The sequence below is a fragment of the Schistocerca serialis genome, chromosome 6 (genome assembly GCF_023864345.2).
Source record: "Schistocerca serialis cubense isolate TAMUIC-IGC-003099 chromosome 6, iqSchSeri2.2, whole genome shotgun sequence".
Classification (NCBI taxonomy): domain Eukaryota; kingdom Metazoa; phylum Arthropoda; class Insecta; order Orthoptera; family Acrididae; genus Schistocerca; species Schistocerca serialis.
This window is the reverse complement of record NC_064643.1, coordinates 655429349-655443728: the sequence shown is the minus strand read 5'-3', so window position 1 is coordinate 655443728 and position 14380 is coordinate 655429349. Positions and strand designations below refer to the sequence as shown.

The 14380-nt window shown below is 49.9% G+C and overlaps 24 non-coding genes across 24 annotated transcripts; all 24 read right to left on the bottom strand.

The window, feature by feature from the left end:
* Positions 1–494: 494 nt before the first annotated feature.
* On the bottom strand, positions 495–568 carry Trnan-guu (transfer RNA asparagine (anticodon GUU)). The gene has a single exon. It is a non-coding gene; the product is annotated as a tRNA-Asn (tRNA).
* Positions 569–901: 333 nt separating this feature from the next.
* On the bottom strand, positions 902–973 carry Trnat-cgu (transfer RNA threonine (anticodon CGU)). Its single transcript has one exon. It is a non-coding gene; the product is annotated as a tRNA-Thr (tRNA).
* Positions 974–1662: 689 nt separating this feature from the next.
* Trnan-guu (transfer RNA asparagine (anticodon GUU)) lies at positions 1663–1736 on the bottom strand. Its single transcript has one exon. It is a non-coding gene; the product is annotated as a tRNA-Asn (tRNA).
* A 333-nt stretch (positions 1737–2069) lies between these two features.
* On the bottom strand, positions 2070–2141 carry Trnat-cgu (transfer RNA threonine (anticodon CGU)). Its single transcript has one exon. It is a non-coding gene; the product is annotated as a tRNA-Thr (tRNA).
* A 689-nt stretch (positions 2142–2830) lies between these two features.
* Trnan-guu (transfer RNA asparagine (anticodon GUU)) lies at positions 2831–2904 on the bottom strand. The gene has a single exon. It is a non-coding gene; the product is annotated as a tRNA-Asn (tRNA).
* A 333-nt stretch (positions 2905–3237) lies between these two features.
* Positions 3238–3309, bottom strand: Trnat-cgu (transfer RNA threonine (anticodon CGU)). The gene has a single exon. It is a non-coding gene; the product is annotated as a tRNA-Thr (tRNA).
* A 689-nt stretch (positions 3310–3998) lies between these two features.
* Positions 3999–4072, bottom strand: Trnan-guu (transfer RNA asparagine (anticodon GUU)). The gene has a single exon. It is a non-coding gene; the product is annotated as a tRNA-Asn (tRNA).
* A 333-nt stretch (positions 4073–4405) lies between these two features.
* Trnat-cgu (transfer RNA threonine (anticodon CGU)) lies at positions 4406–4477 on the bottom strand. The gene has a single exon. It is a non-coding gene; the product is annotated as a tRNA-Thr (tRNA).
* Positions 4478–5166: 689 nt separating this feature from the next.
* On the bottom strand, positions 5167–5240 carry Trnan-guu (transfer RNA asparagine (anticodon GUU)). The gene has a single exon. It is a non-coding gene; the product is annotated as a tRNA-Asn (tRNA).
* A 333-nt stretch (positions 5241–5573) lies between these two features.
* Trnat-cgu (transfer RNA threonine (anticodon CGU)) lies at positions 5574–5645 on the bottom strand. Its single transcript has one exon. It is a non-coding gene; the product is annotated as a tRNA-Thr (tRNA).
* Positions 5646–6334: 689 nt separating this feature from the next.
* Positions 6335–6408, bottom strand: Trnan-guu (transfer RNA asparagine (anticodon GUU)). Its single transcript has one exon. It is a non-coding gene; the product is annotated as a tRNA-Asn (tRNA).
* A 662-nt stretch (positions 6409–7070) lies between these two features.
* Positions 7071–7144, bottom strand: Trnan-guu (transfer RNA asparagine (anticodon GUU)). Its single transcript has one exon. It is a non-coding gene; the product is annotated as a tRNA-Asn (tRNA).
* Positions 7145–7806: 662 nt separating this feature from the next.
* Positions 7807–7880, bottom strand: Trnan-guu (transfer RNA asparagine (anticodon GUU)). Its single transcript has one exon. It is a non-coding gene; the product is annotated as a tRNA-Asn (tRNA).
* A 333-nt stretch (positions 7881–8213) lies between these two features.
* Positions 8214–8285, bottom strand: Trnat-cgu (transfer RNA threonine (anticodon CGU)). The gene has a single exon. It is a non-coding gene; the product is annotated as a tRNA-Thr (tRNA).
* Positions 8286–8974: 689 nt separating this feature from the next.
* Positions 8975–9048, bottom strand: Trnan-guu (transfer RNA asparagine (anticodon GUU)). The gene has a single exon. It is a non-coding gene; the product is annotated as a tRNA-Asn (tRNA).
* A 333-nt stretch (positions 9049–9381) lies between these two features.
* On the bottom strand, positions 9382–9453 carry Trnat-cgu (transfer RNA threonine (anticodon CGU)). Its single transcript has one exon. It is a non-coding gene; the product is annotated as a tRNA-Thr (tRNA).
* A 689-nt stretch (positions 9454–10142) lies between these two features.
* On the bottom strand, positions 10143–10216 carry Trnan-guu (transfer RNA asparagine (anticodon GUU)). Its single transcript has one exon. It is a non-coding gene; the product is annotated as a tRNA-Asn (tRNA).
* Positions 10217–10549: 333 nt separating this feature from the next.
* On the bottom strand, positions 10550–10621 carry Trnat-cgu (transfer RNA threonine (anticodon CGU)). The gene has a single exon. It is a non-coding gene; the product is annotated as a tRNA-Thr (tRNA).
* A 689-nt stretch (positions 10622–11310) lies between these two features.
* On the bottom strand, positions 11311–11384 carry Trnan-guu (transfer RNA asparagine (anticodon GUU)). Its single transcript has one exon. It is a non-coding gene; the product is annotated as a tRNA-Asn (tRNA).
* Positions 11385–11717: 333 nt separating this feature from the next.
* Trnat-cgu (transfer RNA threonine (anticodon CGU)) lies at positions 11718–11789 on the bottom strand. The gene has a single exon. It is a non-coding gene; the product is annotated as a tRNA-Thr (tRNA).
* A 689-nt stretch (positions 11790–12478) lies between these two features.
* Trnan-guu (transfer RNA asparagine (anticodon GUU)) lies at positions 12479–12552 on the bottom strand. The gene has a single exon. It is a non-coding gene; the product is annotated as a tRNA-Asn (tRNA).
* A 333-nt stretch (positions 12553–12885) lies between these two features.
* Positions 12886–12957, bottom strand: Trnat-cgu (transfer RNA threonine (anticodon CGU)). The gene has a single exon. It is a non-coding gene; the product is annotated as a tRNA-Thr (tRNA).
* Positions 12958–13646: 689 nt separating this feature from the next.
* On the bottom strand, positions 13647–13720 carry Trnan-guu (transfer RNA asparagine (anticodon GUU)). The gene has a single exon. It is a non-coding gene; the product is annotated as a tRNA-Asn (tRNA).
* A 333-nt stretch (positions 13721–14053) lies between these two features.
* Positions 14054–14125, bottom strand: Trnat-cgu (transfer RNA threonine (anticodon CGU)). Its single transcript has one exon. It is a non-coding gene; the product is annotated as a tRNA-Thr (tRNA).
* Between the last annotated feature and the right edge of the window lie 255 nt (positions 14126–14380).

Below are 14380 nucleotides of genomic sequence, written 5' to 3'. Positions count from 1 at the left end.
ATCCTGACCTAGTGCACAGCTTGTGGGATAGCGTGGCTCGACTGCGAAATGCGCCTTTCGGCTCCTCTCTCTGGCTACAGTGCGCTGTTGTCCACAGTGGCACTGGCGTTGCCCATGGGGCTTCATGTAAGGCGACTGCACGTCGCTCGGCCAACAGCGGCCTACTGCAGACCGACACTTAAGACACACCAAATACAAATCGACATCGAGAGACAGGCCCTGTCATATGGCACTCGCGACGTATATGCTGAAATTGAATGTAAAGAATACGTCTTTTGTAGCGGGCGTCCCTCTACTGCAGTGTCACACATGACGAATAAAAAGGAAAACAGCAGAACGTCTGTGTAGGGCCATGTTTTTACCTACAGTGTCACTTGGCTGAATGTGTATAAGGCTCTGTGGCATCACTCAAACGCAGCCAAATTGTCACACTAGCTGTGTATCTCTAACAAAGTTGACGTATGTCCTCACCTCGGTGCCGGTTAAAACGATTTCGCCCCCGGGTGGGCTCGAACCACCAACCTTTCGGTTAACAGCCGAACGCGCTAGCCGATTGCGCCACGGAGGCCTTGACTTTGGCTCCCTTGTGCTCTGTATATCAACGCAATTCGTATACCTTCTGCAGGAATCTCGCAGAATGGTAGCATTTGCTTACGCCTCTTCACATGGATAACGTGCATGCACACTGTAGCGAGGCTCGTAAACGAATGACATCGCCAAGCATGACATTATACTACAAAATGCATACAAACCAATGATCTGCCTATGCATTCAGAAAACCTCTGAGGCCAGTAGAATACTTGTCATAGGTTGTAGAACATCCCTTTCATTCAGTGTACTGCCATGTGTTAGATGCTGCTCGAGATAGCTCCGCTCCTTGCAGGAAGGTTTAAAAAATGAATGCCTTCTGGGAGGTTCGAACTCACGACCCCTGGTTTACGAGACCAGTGCTCTACCACTGAGCTAAGAAGGCGGCAGCTTAGCGTTTGTGAGCTATCCCCAAATTGTTACTTCATCATACTGAATCTTGCAGCCCTCGACCAGATATCGGATTTGGCACACAGCTGCTGCTGGGGGTGTCCACATTGCCGTTTTCCAAATCTCTTGAATGTTTCGCCCTTACGATCGACGACGAGCGTCGGCCCACCAAAAGTTAGCGGTCTGCACAATCCTGACCTAGTGCACAGCTTGTGGGATAGCGTGGCTCGACTGCGAAATGCGCCTTTCGGCTCCTCTCTCTGGCTACAGTGCGCTGTTGTCCACAGTGGCACTGGCGTTGCCCATGGGGCTTCATGTAAGGCGACTGCACGTCGCTCGGCCAACAGCGGCCTACTGCAGACCGACACTTAAGACACACCAAATACAAATCGACATCGAGAGACAGGCCCTGTCATATGGCACTCGCGACGTATATGCTGAAATTGAATGTAAAGAATACGTCTTTTGTAGCGGGCGTCCCTCTACTGCAGTGTCACACATGACGAATAAAAAGGAAAACAGCAGAACGTCTGTGTAGGGCCATGTTTTTACCTACAGTGTCACTTGGCTGAATGTGTATAAGGCTCTGTGGCATCACTTAAACGCAGCCAAATTGTCACACTAGCTGTGTATCTCTAACAAAGTTGACGTATGTCCTCACCTCGGTGCCGGTTAAAACGATTTCGCCCCCGGGTGGGCTCGAACCACCAACCTTTCGGTTAACAGCCGAACGCGCTAGCCGATTGCGCCACGGAGGCCTTGACTTTGGCTCCCTTGTGCTCTGTATATCAACGCAATTCGTATACCTTCTGCAGGAATCTCGGAGAATGGTAGCATTTGCTTACGCCTCTTCACATGGATAACGTGCATGCACACTGTAGCGAGGCTCGTAAACGAATGACATCGCCAAGCATGACATTATACTACAAAATGCATACAAACCAATGTTCTGCCTATGCATTCAGAAAACCTCTGAGGCCAGTAGAATACTTGTCATAGGTTGTAGAACATCCCTTTCATTCAGTGTACTGCCATGTGTTAGATGCTGCTCGAGATAGCTCCGCTCCTTGCAGGAAGGTTTAAAAAATGAATGCCTTCTGGGAGGTTCGAACTCACGACCCCTGGTTTACGAGACCAGTGCTCTACCACTGAGCTAAGAAGGCGGCAGCTTAGCGTTTGTGAGCTATCTCCAAATTGTTACTTCATCATACTGAATCTTGCAGCCCTCGACCAGATATCGGATTTGGCACACAGCTGCTGCTGGGGGTGTCCACATTGCCGTTTTCCAAATCTCTTGAATGTTTCGCCCTTACGATCGACGACGAGCGTCGGCCCACCAAAAGTTAGCGGTCTGCACAATCCTGACCTAGTGCACAGCTTGTGGGATAGCGTGGCTCGACTGCGAAATGCGCCTTTCGGCCCCTCTCTCTGGCTACAGTGCGCTGTTGTCCACAGTGGCACTGGCGTTGCCCATGGGGCTTCATGTAAGGCGACTGCACGTCGCTCGGCCAACAGCGGCCTACTGCAGACCGACACTTAAGACACACCAAATACAAATCGACATCGAGAGACAGGCCCTGTCATATGGCACTCGCGACGTATATGCTGAAATTGAATGTAAAGAATACGTCTTTTGTAGCGGGCGTCCCTCTACTGCAGTGTCACACATGACGAATAAAAAGGAAAACAGCAGAACGTCTGTGTAGGGCCATGTTTTTACCTACAGTGTCACTTGGCTGAATGTGTATAAGGCTCTGTGGCATCACTCAAACGCAGCCAAATTGTCACACTAGCTGTGTATCTCTAACAAAGTTGACGTATGTCCTCACCTCGGTGCCGGTTAAAACGATTTCGCCCCCGGGTGGGCTCGAACCACCAACCTTTCGGTTAACAGCCGAACGCGCTAGCCGATTGCGCCACGGAGGCCTTGACTTTGGCTCCCTTGTGCTCTGTATATCAACGCAATTCGTATACCTTCTGCAGGAATCTCGCAGAATGGTAGCATTTGCTTACGCCTCTTCACATGGATAACGTGCATGCACACTGTAGCGAGGCTCGTAAACGAATGACATCGCCAAGCATGACATTATACTACAAAATGCATACAAACCAATGATCTGCCTATGCATTCAGAAAACCTCTGAGGCCAGTAGAATACTTGTCATAGGTTGTAGAACATCCCTTTCATTCAGTGTACTGCCATGTGTTAGATGCTGCTCGAGATAGCTCCGCTCCTTGCAGGAAGGTTTAAAAAATGAATGCCTTCTGGGAGGTTCGAACTCACGACCCCTGGTTTACGAGACCAGTGCTCTACCACTGAGCTAAGAAGGCGGCAGCTTAGCGTTTGTGAGCTATCCCCAAATTGTTACTTCATCATACTGAATCTTGCAGCCCTCGACCAGATATCGGATTTGGCACACAGCTGCTGCTGGGGGTGTCCACATTGCCGTTTTCCAAATCTCTTGAATGTTTCGCCCTTACGATCGACGACGAGCGTCGGCCCACCAAAAGTTAGCGGTCTGCACAATCCTGACCTAGTGCACAGCTTGTGGGATAGCGTGGCTCGACTGCGAAATGCGCCTTTCGGCTCCTCTCTCTGGCTACAGTGCGCTGTTGTCCACAGTGGCACTGGCGTTGCCCATGGGGCTTCATGTAAGGCGACTGCACGTCGCTCGGCCAACAGCGGCCTACTGCAGACCGACACTTAAGACACACCAAATACAAATCGACATCGAGAGACAGGCCCTGTCATATGGCACTCGCGACGTATATGCTGAAATTGAATGTAAAGAATACGTCTTTTGTAGCGGGCGTCCCTCTACTGCAGTGTCACACATGACGAATAAAAAGGAAAACAGCAGAACGTCTGTGTAGGGCCATGTTTTTACCTACAGTGTCACTTGGCTGAATGTGTATAAGGCTCTGTGGCATCACTTAAACGCAGCCAAATTGTCACACTAGCTGTGTATCTCTAACAAAGTTGACGTATGTCCTCACCTCGGTGCCGGTTAAAACGATTTCGCCCCCGGGTGGGCTCGAACCACCAACCTTTCGGTTAACAGCCGAACGCGCTAGCCGATTGCGCCACGGAGGCCTTGACTTTGGCTCCCTTGTGCTCTGTATATCAACGCAATTCGTATACCTTCTGCAGGAATCTCGCAGAATGGTAGCATTTGCTTACGCCTCTTCACATGGATAACGTGCATGCACACTGTAGCGAGGCTCGTAAACGAATGACATCGCCAAGCATGACATTATACTACAAAATGCATACAAACCAATGTTCTGCCTATGCATTCAGAAAACCTCTGAGGCCAGTAGAATACTTGTCATAGGTTGTAGAACATCCCTTTCATTCAGTGTACTGCCATGTGTTAGATGCTGCTCGAGATAGCTCCGCTCCTTGCAGGAAGGTTTAAAAAATGAATGCCTTCTGTGAGGTTCGAACTCACGACCCCTGGTTTACGAGACCAGTGCTCTACCACTGAGCTAAGAAGGCGGCAGCTTAGCGTTTGTGAGCTATCTCCAAATTGTTACTTCATCATACTGAATCTTGCAGCCCTCGACCAGATATCGGATTTGGCACACAGCTGCTGCTGGGGGTGTCCACATTGCCGTTTTCCAAATCTCTTGAATGTTTCGCCCTTACGATCGACGACGAGCGTCGGCCCACCAAAAGTTAGCGGTCTGCACAATCCTGACCTAGTGCACAGCTTGTGGGATAGCGTGGCTCGACTGCGAAATGCGCCTTTCGGCCCCTCTCTCTGGCTACAGTGCGCTGTTGTCCACAGTGGCACTGGCGTTGCCCATGGGGCGTCATGTAAGGCGACTGCACGTCGCTCGGCCAACAGCGGCCTACTGCAGACCGACACTTAAGACACACCAAATACAAATCGACATCGAGAGACAGGCCCTGTCATATGGCACTCGCGACGTATATGCTGAAATTGAATGTAAAGAATACGTCTTTTGTAGCGGGCGTCCCTCTACTGCAGTGTCACACATGACGAATAAAAAGGAAAACAGCAGAACGTCTGTGTAGGGCCATGTTTTTACCTACAGTGTCACTTGGCTGAATGTGTATAAGGCTCTGTGGCATCACTCAAACGCAGCCAAATTGTCACACTAGCTGTGTATCTCTAACAAAGTTGACGTATGTCCTCACCTCGGTGCCGGTTAAAACGATTTCGCCCCCGGGTGGGCTCGAACCACCAACCTTTCGGTTAACAGCCGAACGCGCTAGCCGATTGCGCCACGGAGGCCTTGACTTTGGCTCCCTTGTGCTCTGTATATCAACGCAATTCGTATACCTTCTGCAGGAATCTCGCAGAATGGTAGCATTTGCTTACGCCTCTTCACATGGATAACGTGCATGCACACTGTAGCGAGGCTCGTAAACGAATGACATCGCCAAGCATGACATTATACTACAAAATGCATACAAACCAATGTTCTGCCTATGCATTCAGAAAACCTCTGAGGCCAGTAGAATACTTGTCATAGGTTGTAGAACATCCCTTTCATTCAGTGTACTGCCATGTGTTAGATGCTGCTCGAGATAGCTCCGCTCCTTGCAGGAAGGTTTAAAAAATGAATGCCTTCTGTGAGGTTCGAACTCACGACCCCTGGTTTACGAGACCAGTGCTCTACCACTGAGCTAAGAAGGCGGCAGCTTAGCGTTTGTGAGCTATCTCCAAATTGTTACTTCATCATACTGAATCTTGCAGCCCTCGACCAGATATCGGATTTGGCACACAGCTGCTGCTGGGGGTGTCCACATTGCCGTTTTCCAAATCTCTTGAATGTTTCGCCCTTACGATCGACGACGAGCGTCGGCCCACCAAAAGTTAGCGGTCTGCACAATCCTGACCTAGTGCACAGCTTGTGGGATAGCGTGGCTCGACTGCGAAATGCGCCTTTCGGCTCCTCTCTCTGGCTACAGTGCGCTGTTGTCCACAGTGGCACTGGCGTTGCCCATGGGGCTTCATGTAAGGCGACTGCACGTCGCTCGGCCAACAGCGGCCTACTGCAGACCGACACTTAAGACACACCAAATACAAATCGACATCGAGAGACAGGCCCTGTCATATGGCACTCGCGACGTATATGCTGAAATTGAATGTAAAGAATACGTCTTTTGTAGCGGGCGTCCCTCTACTGCAGTGTCACACATGACGAATAAAAAGGAAAACAGCAGAACGTCTGTGTAGGGCCATGTTTTTACTTACAGTGTCACTTGGCTGAATGTGTATAAGGCTCTGTGGCATCACTCAAACGCAGCCAAATTGTCACACTAGCTGTGTATCTCTAACAAAGTTGACGTATGTCCTCACCTCGGTGCCGGTTAAAACGATTTCGCCCCCGGGTGGGCTCGAACCACCAACCTTTCGGTTAACAGCCGAACGCGCTAGCCGATTGCGCCACGGAGGCCTTGACTTTGGCTCCCTTGTGCTCTGTATATCAACGCAATCCGTATACCTTCTGCAGGAATCTCGCAGAATGGTAGCATTTGCTTACGCCTCTTCACATGGATAACGTGCATGCACACTGTAGCGAGGCTCGTAAACGAATGACATCGCCAAGCATGACATTATACTACAAAATGCATACAAACCAATGTTCTGCCTATGCATTCAGAAAACCTCTGAGGCCAGTAGAATACTTGTCATAGGTTGTAGAACATCCCTTTCATTCAGTGTACTGCCATGTGTTAGATGCTGCTCGAGATAGCGACTGCACGTCGCTCGGCCAACAGCGGCCTACTGCAGACCGACACTTAAGACACACCAAATACAAATCGACATCGAGAGACAGGCCCTGTCATATGGCACTCGCGACGTATATGCTGAAATTGAATGTAAAGAATACGTCTTTTGTAGCGGGCGTCCCTCTACTGCAGTGTCACACATGACGAATAAAAAGGGAAACAGCAGAACGTCTGTGTAGGGCCATGTTTTTACTTACAGTGTCACTTGGCTGAGTGTGTATAAGGCTCTGTGGCATCACTCAAACGCAGCCAAATTGTCACACTAGCTGTGTATCTCTAACAAAGTTGACGTATGTCCTCACCTCGGTGCCGGTTAAAACGATTTCGCCCCCGGGTGGGCTCGAACCACCAACCTTTCGGTTAACAGCCGAACGCGCTAGCCGATTGCGCCACGGAGGCCTTGACTTTGGCTCCCTTGTGCTCTGTATATCAACGCAATCCGTATACCTTCTGCAGGAATCTCGCAGAATGGTAGCATTTGCTTACGCCTCTTCACATGGATAACGTGCATGCACACTGTAGCGAGGCTCGTAAACGAATGACATCGCCAAGCATGACATTATACTACAAAATGCATACAAACCAATGTTCTGCCTATGCATTCAGAAAACCTCTGAGGCCAGTAGAATACTTGTCATAGGTTGTAGAACATCCCTTTCATTCAGTGTACTGCCATGTGTTAGATGCTGCTCGAGATAGCGACTGCACGTCGCTCGGCCAACAGCGGCCTACTGCAGACCGACACTTAAGACACACCAAATACAAATCGACATCGAGAGACAGGCCCTGTCATATGGCACTCGCGACGTATATGCTGAAATTGAATGTAAAGAATACGTCTTTTGTAGCGGGCGTCCCTCTACTGCAGTGTCACACATGACGAATAAAAAGGAAAACAGCAGAACGTCTGTGTAGGGCCATGTTTTTACTTACAGTGTCACTTGGCTGAATGTGTATAAGGCTCTGTGGCATCACTCAAACGCAGCCAAATTGTCACACTAGCTGTGTATCTCTAACAAAGTTGACGTATGTCCTCACCTCGGTGCCGGTTAAAACGATTTCGCCCCCGGGTGGGCTCGAACCACCAACCTTTCGGTTAACAGCCGAACGCGCTAGCCGATTGCGCCACGGAGGCCTTGACTTTGGCTCCCTTGTGCTCTGTATATCAACGCAATCCGTATACCTTCTGCAGGAATCTCGCAGAATGGTAGCATTTGCTTACGCCTCTTCACATGGATAACGTGCATGCACACTGTAGCGAGGCTCGTAAACGAATGACATCGCCAAGCATGACATTATACTACAAAATGCATACAAACCAATGTTCTGCCTATGCATTCAGAAAACCTCTGAGGCCAGTAGAATACTTGTCATAGGTTGTAGAACATCCCTTTCATTCAGTGTACTGCCATGTGTTAGATGCTGCTCGAGATAGCTCCGCTCCTTGCAGGAAGGTTTAAAAAATGAATGCCTTCTGTGAGGTTCGAACTCACGACCCCTGGTTTACGAGACCAGTGCTCTACCACTGAGCTAAGAAGGCGGCAGCTTAGCGTTTGTGAGCTATCCCCAAATTGTTACTTCATCATACTGAATCTTGCAGCCCTCGACCAGATATCGGATTTGGCACACAGCTGCTGCTGGGGGTGTCCACATTGCCGTTTTCCAAATCTCTTGAATGTTTCGCCCTTACGATCGACGACGAGCGTCGGCCCACCAAAAGTTAGCGGTCTGCACAATCCTGACCTAGTGCACAGCTTGTGGGATAGCGTGGCTCGACTGCGAAATGCGCCTTTCGGCTCCTCTCTCTGGCTACAGTGCGCTGTTGTCCACAGTGGCACTGGCGTTGCCCATGGGGCTTCATGTAAGGCGACTGCACGTCGCTCGGCCAACAGCGGCCTACTGCAGACCGACACTTAAGACACACCAAATACAAATCGACATCGAGAGACAGGCCCTGTCATATGGCACTCGCGACGTATATGCTGAAATTGAATGTAAAGAATACGTCTTTTGTAGCGGGCGTCCCTCTACTGCAGTGTCACACATGACGAATAAAAAGGAAAACAGCAGAACGTCTGTGTAGGGCCATGTTTTTACCTACAGTGTCACTTGGCTGAATGTGTATAAGGCTCTGTGGCATCACTCAAACGCAGCCAAATTGTCACACTAGCTGTGTATCTCTAACAAAGTTGACGTATGTCCTCACCTCGGTGCCGGTTAAAACGATTTCGCCCCCGGGTGGGCTCGAACCACCAACCTTTCGGTTAACAGCCGAACGCGCTAGCCGATTGCGCCACGGAGGCCTTGACTTTGGCTCCCTTGTGCTCTGTATATCAACGCAATTCGTATACCTTCTGCAGGAATCTCGCAGAATGGTAGCATTTGCTTACGCCTCTTCACATGGATAACGTGCATGCACACTGTAGCGAGGCTCGTAAACGAATGACATCGCCAAGCATGACATTATACTACAAAATGCATACAAACCAATGTTCTGCCTATGCATTCAGAAAACCTCTGAGGCCAGTAGAATACTTGTCATAGGTTGTAGAACATCCCTTTCATTCAGTGTACTGCCATGTGTTAGATGCTGCTCGAGATAGCTCCGCTCCTTGCAGGAAGGTTTAAAAAATGAATGCCTTCTGTGAGGTTCGAACTCACGACCCCTGGTTTACGAGACCAGTGCTCTACCACTGAGCTAAGAAGGCGGCAGCTTGGCGTTTGTGGGCTATCCCCAAATTGTTACTTCATCATACTGAATCTTGCAGCCCTCGACCAGATATCGGATTTGGCACACAGCTGCTGCTGGGGGTGTCCACATTGCCGTTTTCCAAATCTCTTGAATGTTTCGCCCTTACGATCGACGACGAGCGTCGGCCCACCAAAAGTTAGCGGTCTGCACAATCCTGACCTAGTGCACAGCTTGTGGGATAGCGTGGCTCGACTGCGAAATGCGCCTTTCGGCTCCTCTCTCTGGCTACAGTGCGCTGTTGTCCACAGTGGCACTGGCGTTGCCCATGGGGCTTCATGTAAGGCGACTGCACGTCGCTCGGCCAACAGCGGCCTACTGCAGACCGACACTTAAGACACACCAAATACAAATCGACATCGAGAGACAGGCCCTGTCATATGGCACTCGCGACGTATATGCTGAAATTGAATGTAAAGAATACGTCTTTTGTAGCGGGCGTCCCTCTACTGCAGTGTCACACATGACGAATAAAAAGGAAAACAGCAGAACGTCTGTGTAGGGCCATGTTTTTACCTACAGTGTCACTTGGCTGAATGTGTATAAGGCTCTGTGGCATCACTCAAACGCAGCCAAATTGTCACACTAGCTGTGTATCTCTAACAAAGTTGACGTATGTCCTCACCTCGGTGCCGGTTAAAACGATTTCGCCCCCGGGTGGGCTCGAACCACCAACCTTTCGGTTAACAGCCGAACGCGCTAGCCGATTGCGCCACGGAGGCCTTGACTTTGGCTCCCTTGTGCTCTGTATATCAACGCAATTCGTATACCTTCTGCAGGAATCTCGCAGAATGGTAGCATTTGCTTACGCCTCTTCACATGGATAACGTGCATGCACACTGTAGCGAGGCTCGTAAACGAATGACATCGCCAAGCATGACATTATACTACAAAATGCATACAAACCAATGTTCTGCCTATGCATTCAGAAAACCTCTGAGGCCAGTAGAATACTTGTCATAGGTTGTAGAACATCCCTTTCATTCAGTGTACTGCCATGTGTTAGATGCTGCTCGAGATAGCTCCGCTCCTTGCAGGAAGGTTTAAGAAATGAATGCCTTCTGTGAGGTTCGAACTCACGACCCCTGGTTTACGAGACCAGTGCTCTACCACTGAGCTAAGAAGGCGGCAGCTTAGCGTTTGTGAGCTATCCCCAAATTGTTACTTCATCATACTGAATCTTGCAGCCCTCGACCAGATATCGGATTTGGCACACAGCTGCTGCTGGGGGTGTCCACATTGCCGTTTTCCAAATCTCTTGAATGTTTCGCCCTTACGATCGACGACGAGCGTCGGCCCACCAAAAGTTAGCGGTCTGCACAATCCTGACCTAGTGCACAGCTTGTGGGATAGCGTGGCTCGACTGCGAAATGCGCCTTTCGGCTCCTCTCTCTGGCTACAGTGCGCTGTTGTCCACAGTGGCACTGGCGTTGCCCATGGGGCTTCATGTAAGGCGACTGCACGTCGCTCGGCCAACAGCGGCCTACTGCAGACCGACACTTAAGACACACCAAATACAAATCGACATCGAGAGACAGGCCCTGTCATATGGCACTCGCGACGTATATGCTGAAATTGAATGTAAAGAATACGTCTTTTGTAGCGGGCGTCCCTCTACTGCAGTGTCACACATGACGAATAAAAAGGAAAACAGCAGAACGTCTGTGTAGGGCCATGTTTTTACCTACAGTGTCACTTGGCTGAATGTGTATAAGGCTCTGTGGCATCACTCAAACGCAGCCAAATTGTCACACTAGCTGTGTATCTCTAACAAAGTTGACGTATGTCCTCACCTCGGTGCCGGTTAAAACGATTTCGCCCCCGGGTGGGCTCGAACCACCAACCTTTCGGTTAACAGCCGAACGCGCTAGCCGATTGCGCCACGGAGGCCTTGACTTTGGCTCCCTTGTGCTCTGTATATCAACGCAATTCGTATACCTTCTGCAGGAATCTCGCAGAATGGTAGCATTTGCTTACGCCTCTTCACATGGATAACGTGCATGCACACTGTAGCGAGGCTCGTAAACGAATGACATCGCCAAGCATGACATTATACTACAAAATGCATACAAACCAATGTTCTGCCTATGCATTCAGAAAACCTCTGAGGCCAGTAGAATACTTGTCATAGGTTGTAGAACATCCCTTTCATTCAGTGTACTGCCATGTGTTAGATGCTGCTCGAGATAGCTCCGCTCCTTGCAGGAAGGTTTAAAAAATGAATGCCTTCTGTGAGGTTCGAACTCACGACCCCTGGTTTACGAGACCAGTGCTCTACCACTGAGCTAAGAAGGCGGCAGCTTAGCGTTTGTGAGCTATCCCCAAATTGTTACTTCATCATACTGAATCTTGCAGCCCTCGACCAGATATCGGATTTGGCACACAGCTGCTGCTGGGGGTGTCCACATTGCCGTTTTCCAAATCTCTTGAATGTTTCGCCCTTACGATCGACGACGAGCGTCGGCCCACCAAAAGTTAGCGGTCTGCACAATCCTGACCTAGTGCACAGCTTGTGGGATAGCGTGGCTCGACTGCGAAATGCGCCTTTCGGCTCCTCTCTCTGGCTACAGTGCGCTGTTGTCCACAGTGGCACTGGCGTTGCCCATGGGGCTTCATGTAAGGCGACTGCACGTCGCTCGGCCAACAGCGGCCTACTGCAGACCGACACTTAAGACACACCAAATACAAATCGACATCGAGAGACAGGCCCTGTCATATGGCACTCGCGACGTATATGCTGAAATTGAATGTAAAGAATACGTCTTTTGTAGCGGGCGTCCCTCTACTGCAGTGTCACACATGACGAATAAAAAGGAAAACAGCAGAACGTCTGTGTAGGGCCATGTTTTTACCTACAGTGTCACTTGGCTGAATGTGTATAAGGCTCTGTGGCATCACTCAAACGCAGCCAAATTGTCACACTAGCTGTGTATCTCTAACAAAGTTGACGTATGTCCTCACCTCGGTGCCGGTTAAAACGATTTCGCCCCCGGGTGGGCTCGAACCACCAACCTTTCGGTTAACAGCCGAACGCGCTAGCCGATTGCGCCACGGAGGCCTTGACTTTGGCTCCCTTGTGCTCTGTATATCAACGCAATTCGTATACCTTCTGCAGGAATCTCGCAGAATGGTAGCATTTGCTTACGCCTCTTCACATGGATAACGTGCATGCACACTGTAGCGAGGCTCGTAAACGAATGACATCGCCAAGCATGACATTATACTACAAAATGCATACAAACCAATGTTCTGCCTATGCATTAAGAAAACCTCTGAGGCCAGTAGAATACTTGTCATAGGTTGTAGAACATCCCTTTCATTCAGTGTACTGCCATGTGTTAGATGCTGCTCGAGATAGCTCCGCTCCTTGCAGGAAGGTTTAAAAAATGAATGCCTTCTGTGAGGTTCGAACTCACGACCCCTGGTTTACGAGACCAGTGCTCTACCACTGAGCTAAGAAGGCGGCAGCTTAGCGTTTGTGAGCTATCCCCAAATTGTTACTTCATCATACTGAATCTTGCAGCCCTCGACCAGATATCGGACTTGGCACACAGCTGCTGCTGGGGGTGTCCACATTGCCGTTTTCCAAATCTCTTGAATGTTTCGCCCTTACGATCGACGACGAGCGTCGGCCCACCAAAAGTTAGCGGTCTGCACAATCCTGACCTAGTGCACAGCTTGTGGGATAGCGTGGCTCGACTGCGAAATGCGCCTTTCGGCTCCTCTCTCTGGCTACAGTGCGCTGTTGTCCACAGTGGCACTGGCGTTGCCCATGGGGCTTCATGTAAGGCGACTGCACGTCGCTCGGCCAACAGCGGCCTACTGCAGACCGACACTTAAGACACACCAAATACAAATCGACATCGAGAGACAGGCCCTGTCATATGGCACTCGCGACGTATATGCTGAAATTGAATGTAAAGAATACGTCTTTTGTAGCGGGCGTCCCTCTACTGCAGTGTCACACATGACGAATAAAAAGGAAAACGGCAGAACGTCTGTGTAGGGCCATGTTTTTACTTACAGTGTCACTTGGCTGAATGTGTATAAGGCTCTGTGGCATCACTCAAACGCAGCCAAATTGTCACACTAGCTGTGTATCTCTAACAAAGTTGACGTATGTCCTCACCTCGGTGCCGGTTAAAACGATTTCGCCCCCGGGTGGGCTCGAACCACCAACCTTTCGGTTAACAGCCGAACGCGCTAGCCGATTGCGCCACGGAGGTCTTGACTTTGGCTCCCTTGTGCTCTGTATATCAACGCAATTCGTATACCTTCTGCAGGAATCTCGCAGAATGGTAGCATTTGCTTACGCCTCTTCACATTGATAACGTGCATGCACACTGTAGCGAGGCTCGTAAACGAATGACATCGCCAAGCATGACATTATACTACAAAATGCATACAAACCAATGTTCTGCCTATGCATTCAGAAAACCTCTGAGGCCAGTAGAATACTTGTCATAGGTTGTAGAACATCCCTTTCATTCAGTGTACTGCCATGTGTTAGATGCTGCTCGAGATAGCTCCGCTCCTTGCAGGAAGGTTTAAAAAATGAATGCCTTCTGTGAGGTTCGAACTCACGACCCCTGGTTTACGAGACCAGTGCTCTACCACTGAGCTAAGAAGGCGGCAGCTTAGCGTTTGTGAGCTATCCCCAAATTGTTACTTCATCATACTGAATCTTGCAGCCCTCGACCAGATATCGGATTTGGCACACAGCTGCTGCTGGGGGTGTCCACATTGCCGTTTTCCAAATCTCTTGAATGTTTCGCCCTTACGATCGACGACGAGCGTCGGCCCACCAAAAGTTAGCGGTCTGCACAATCCTGACCTAGTGCACAGCTTGTGGGATAGCGTGGCTCGACTGCGAAATGCGCCTTTCG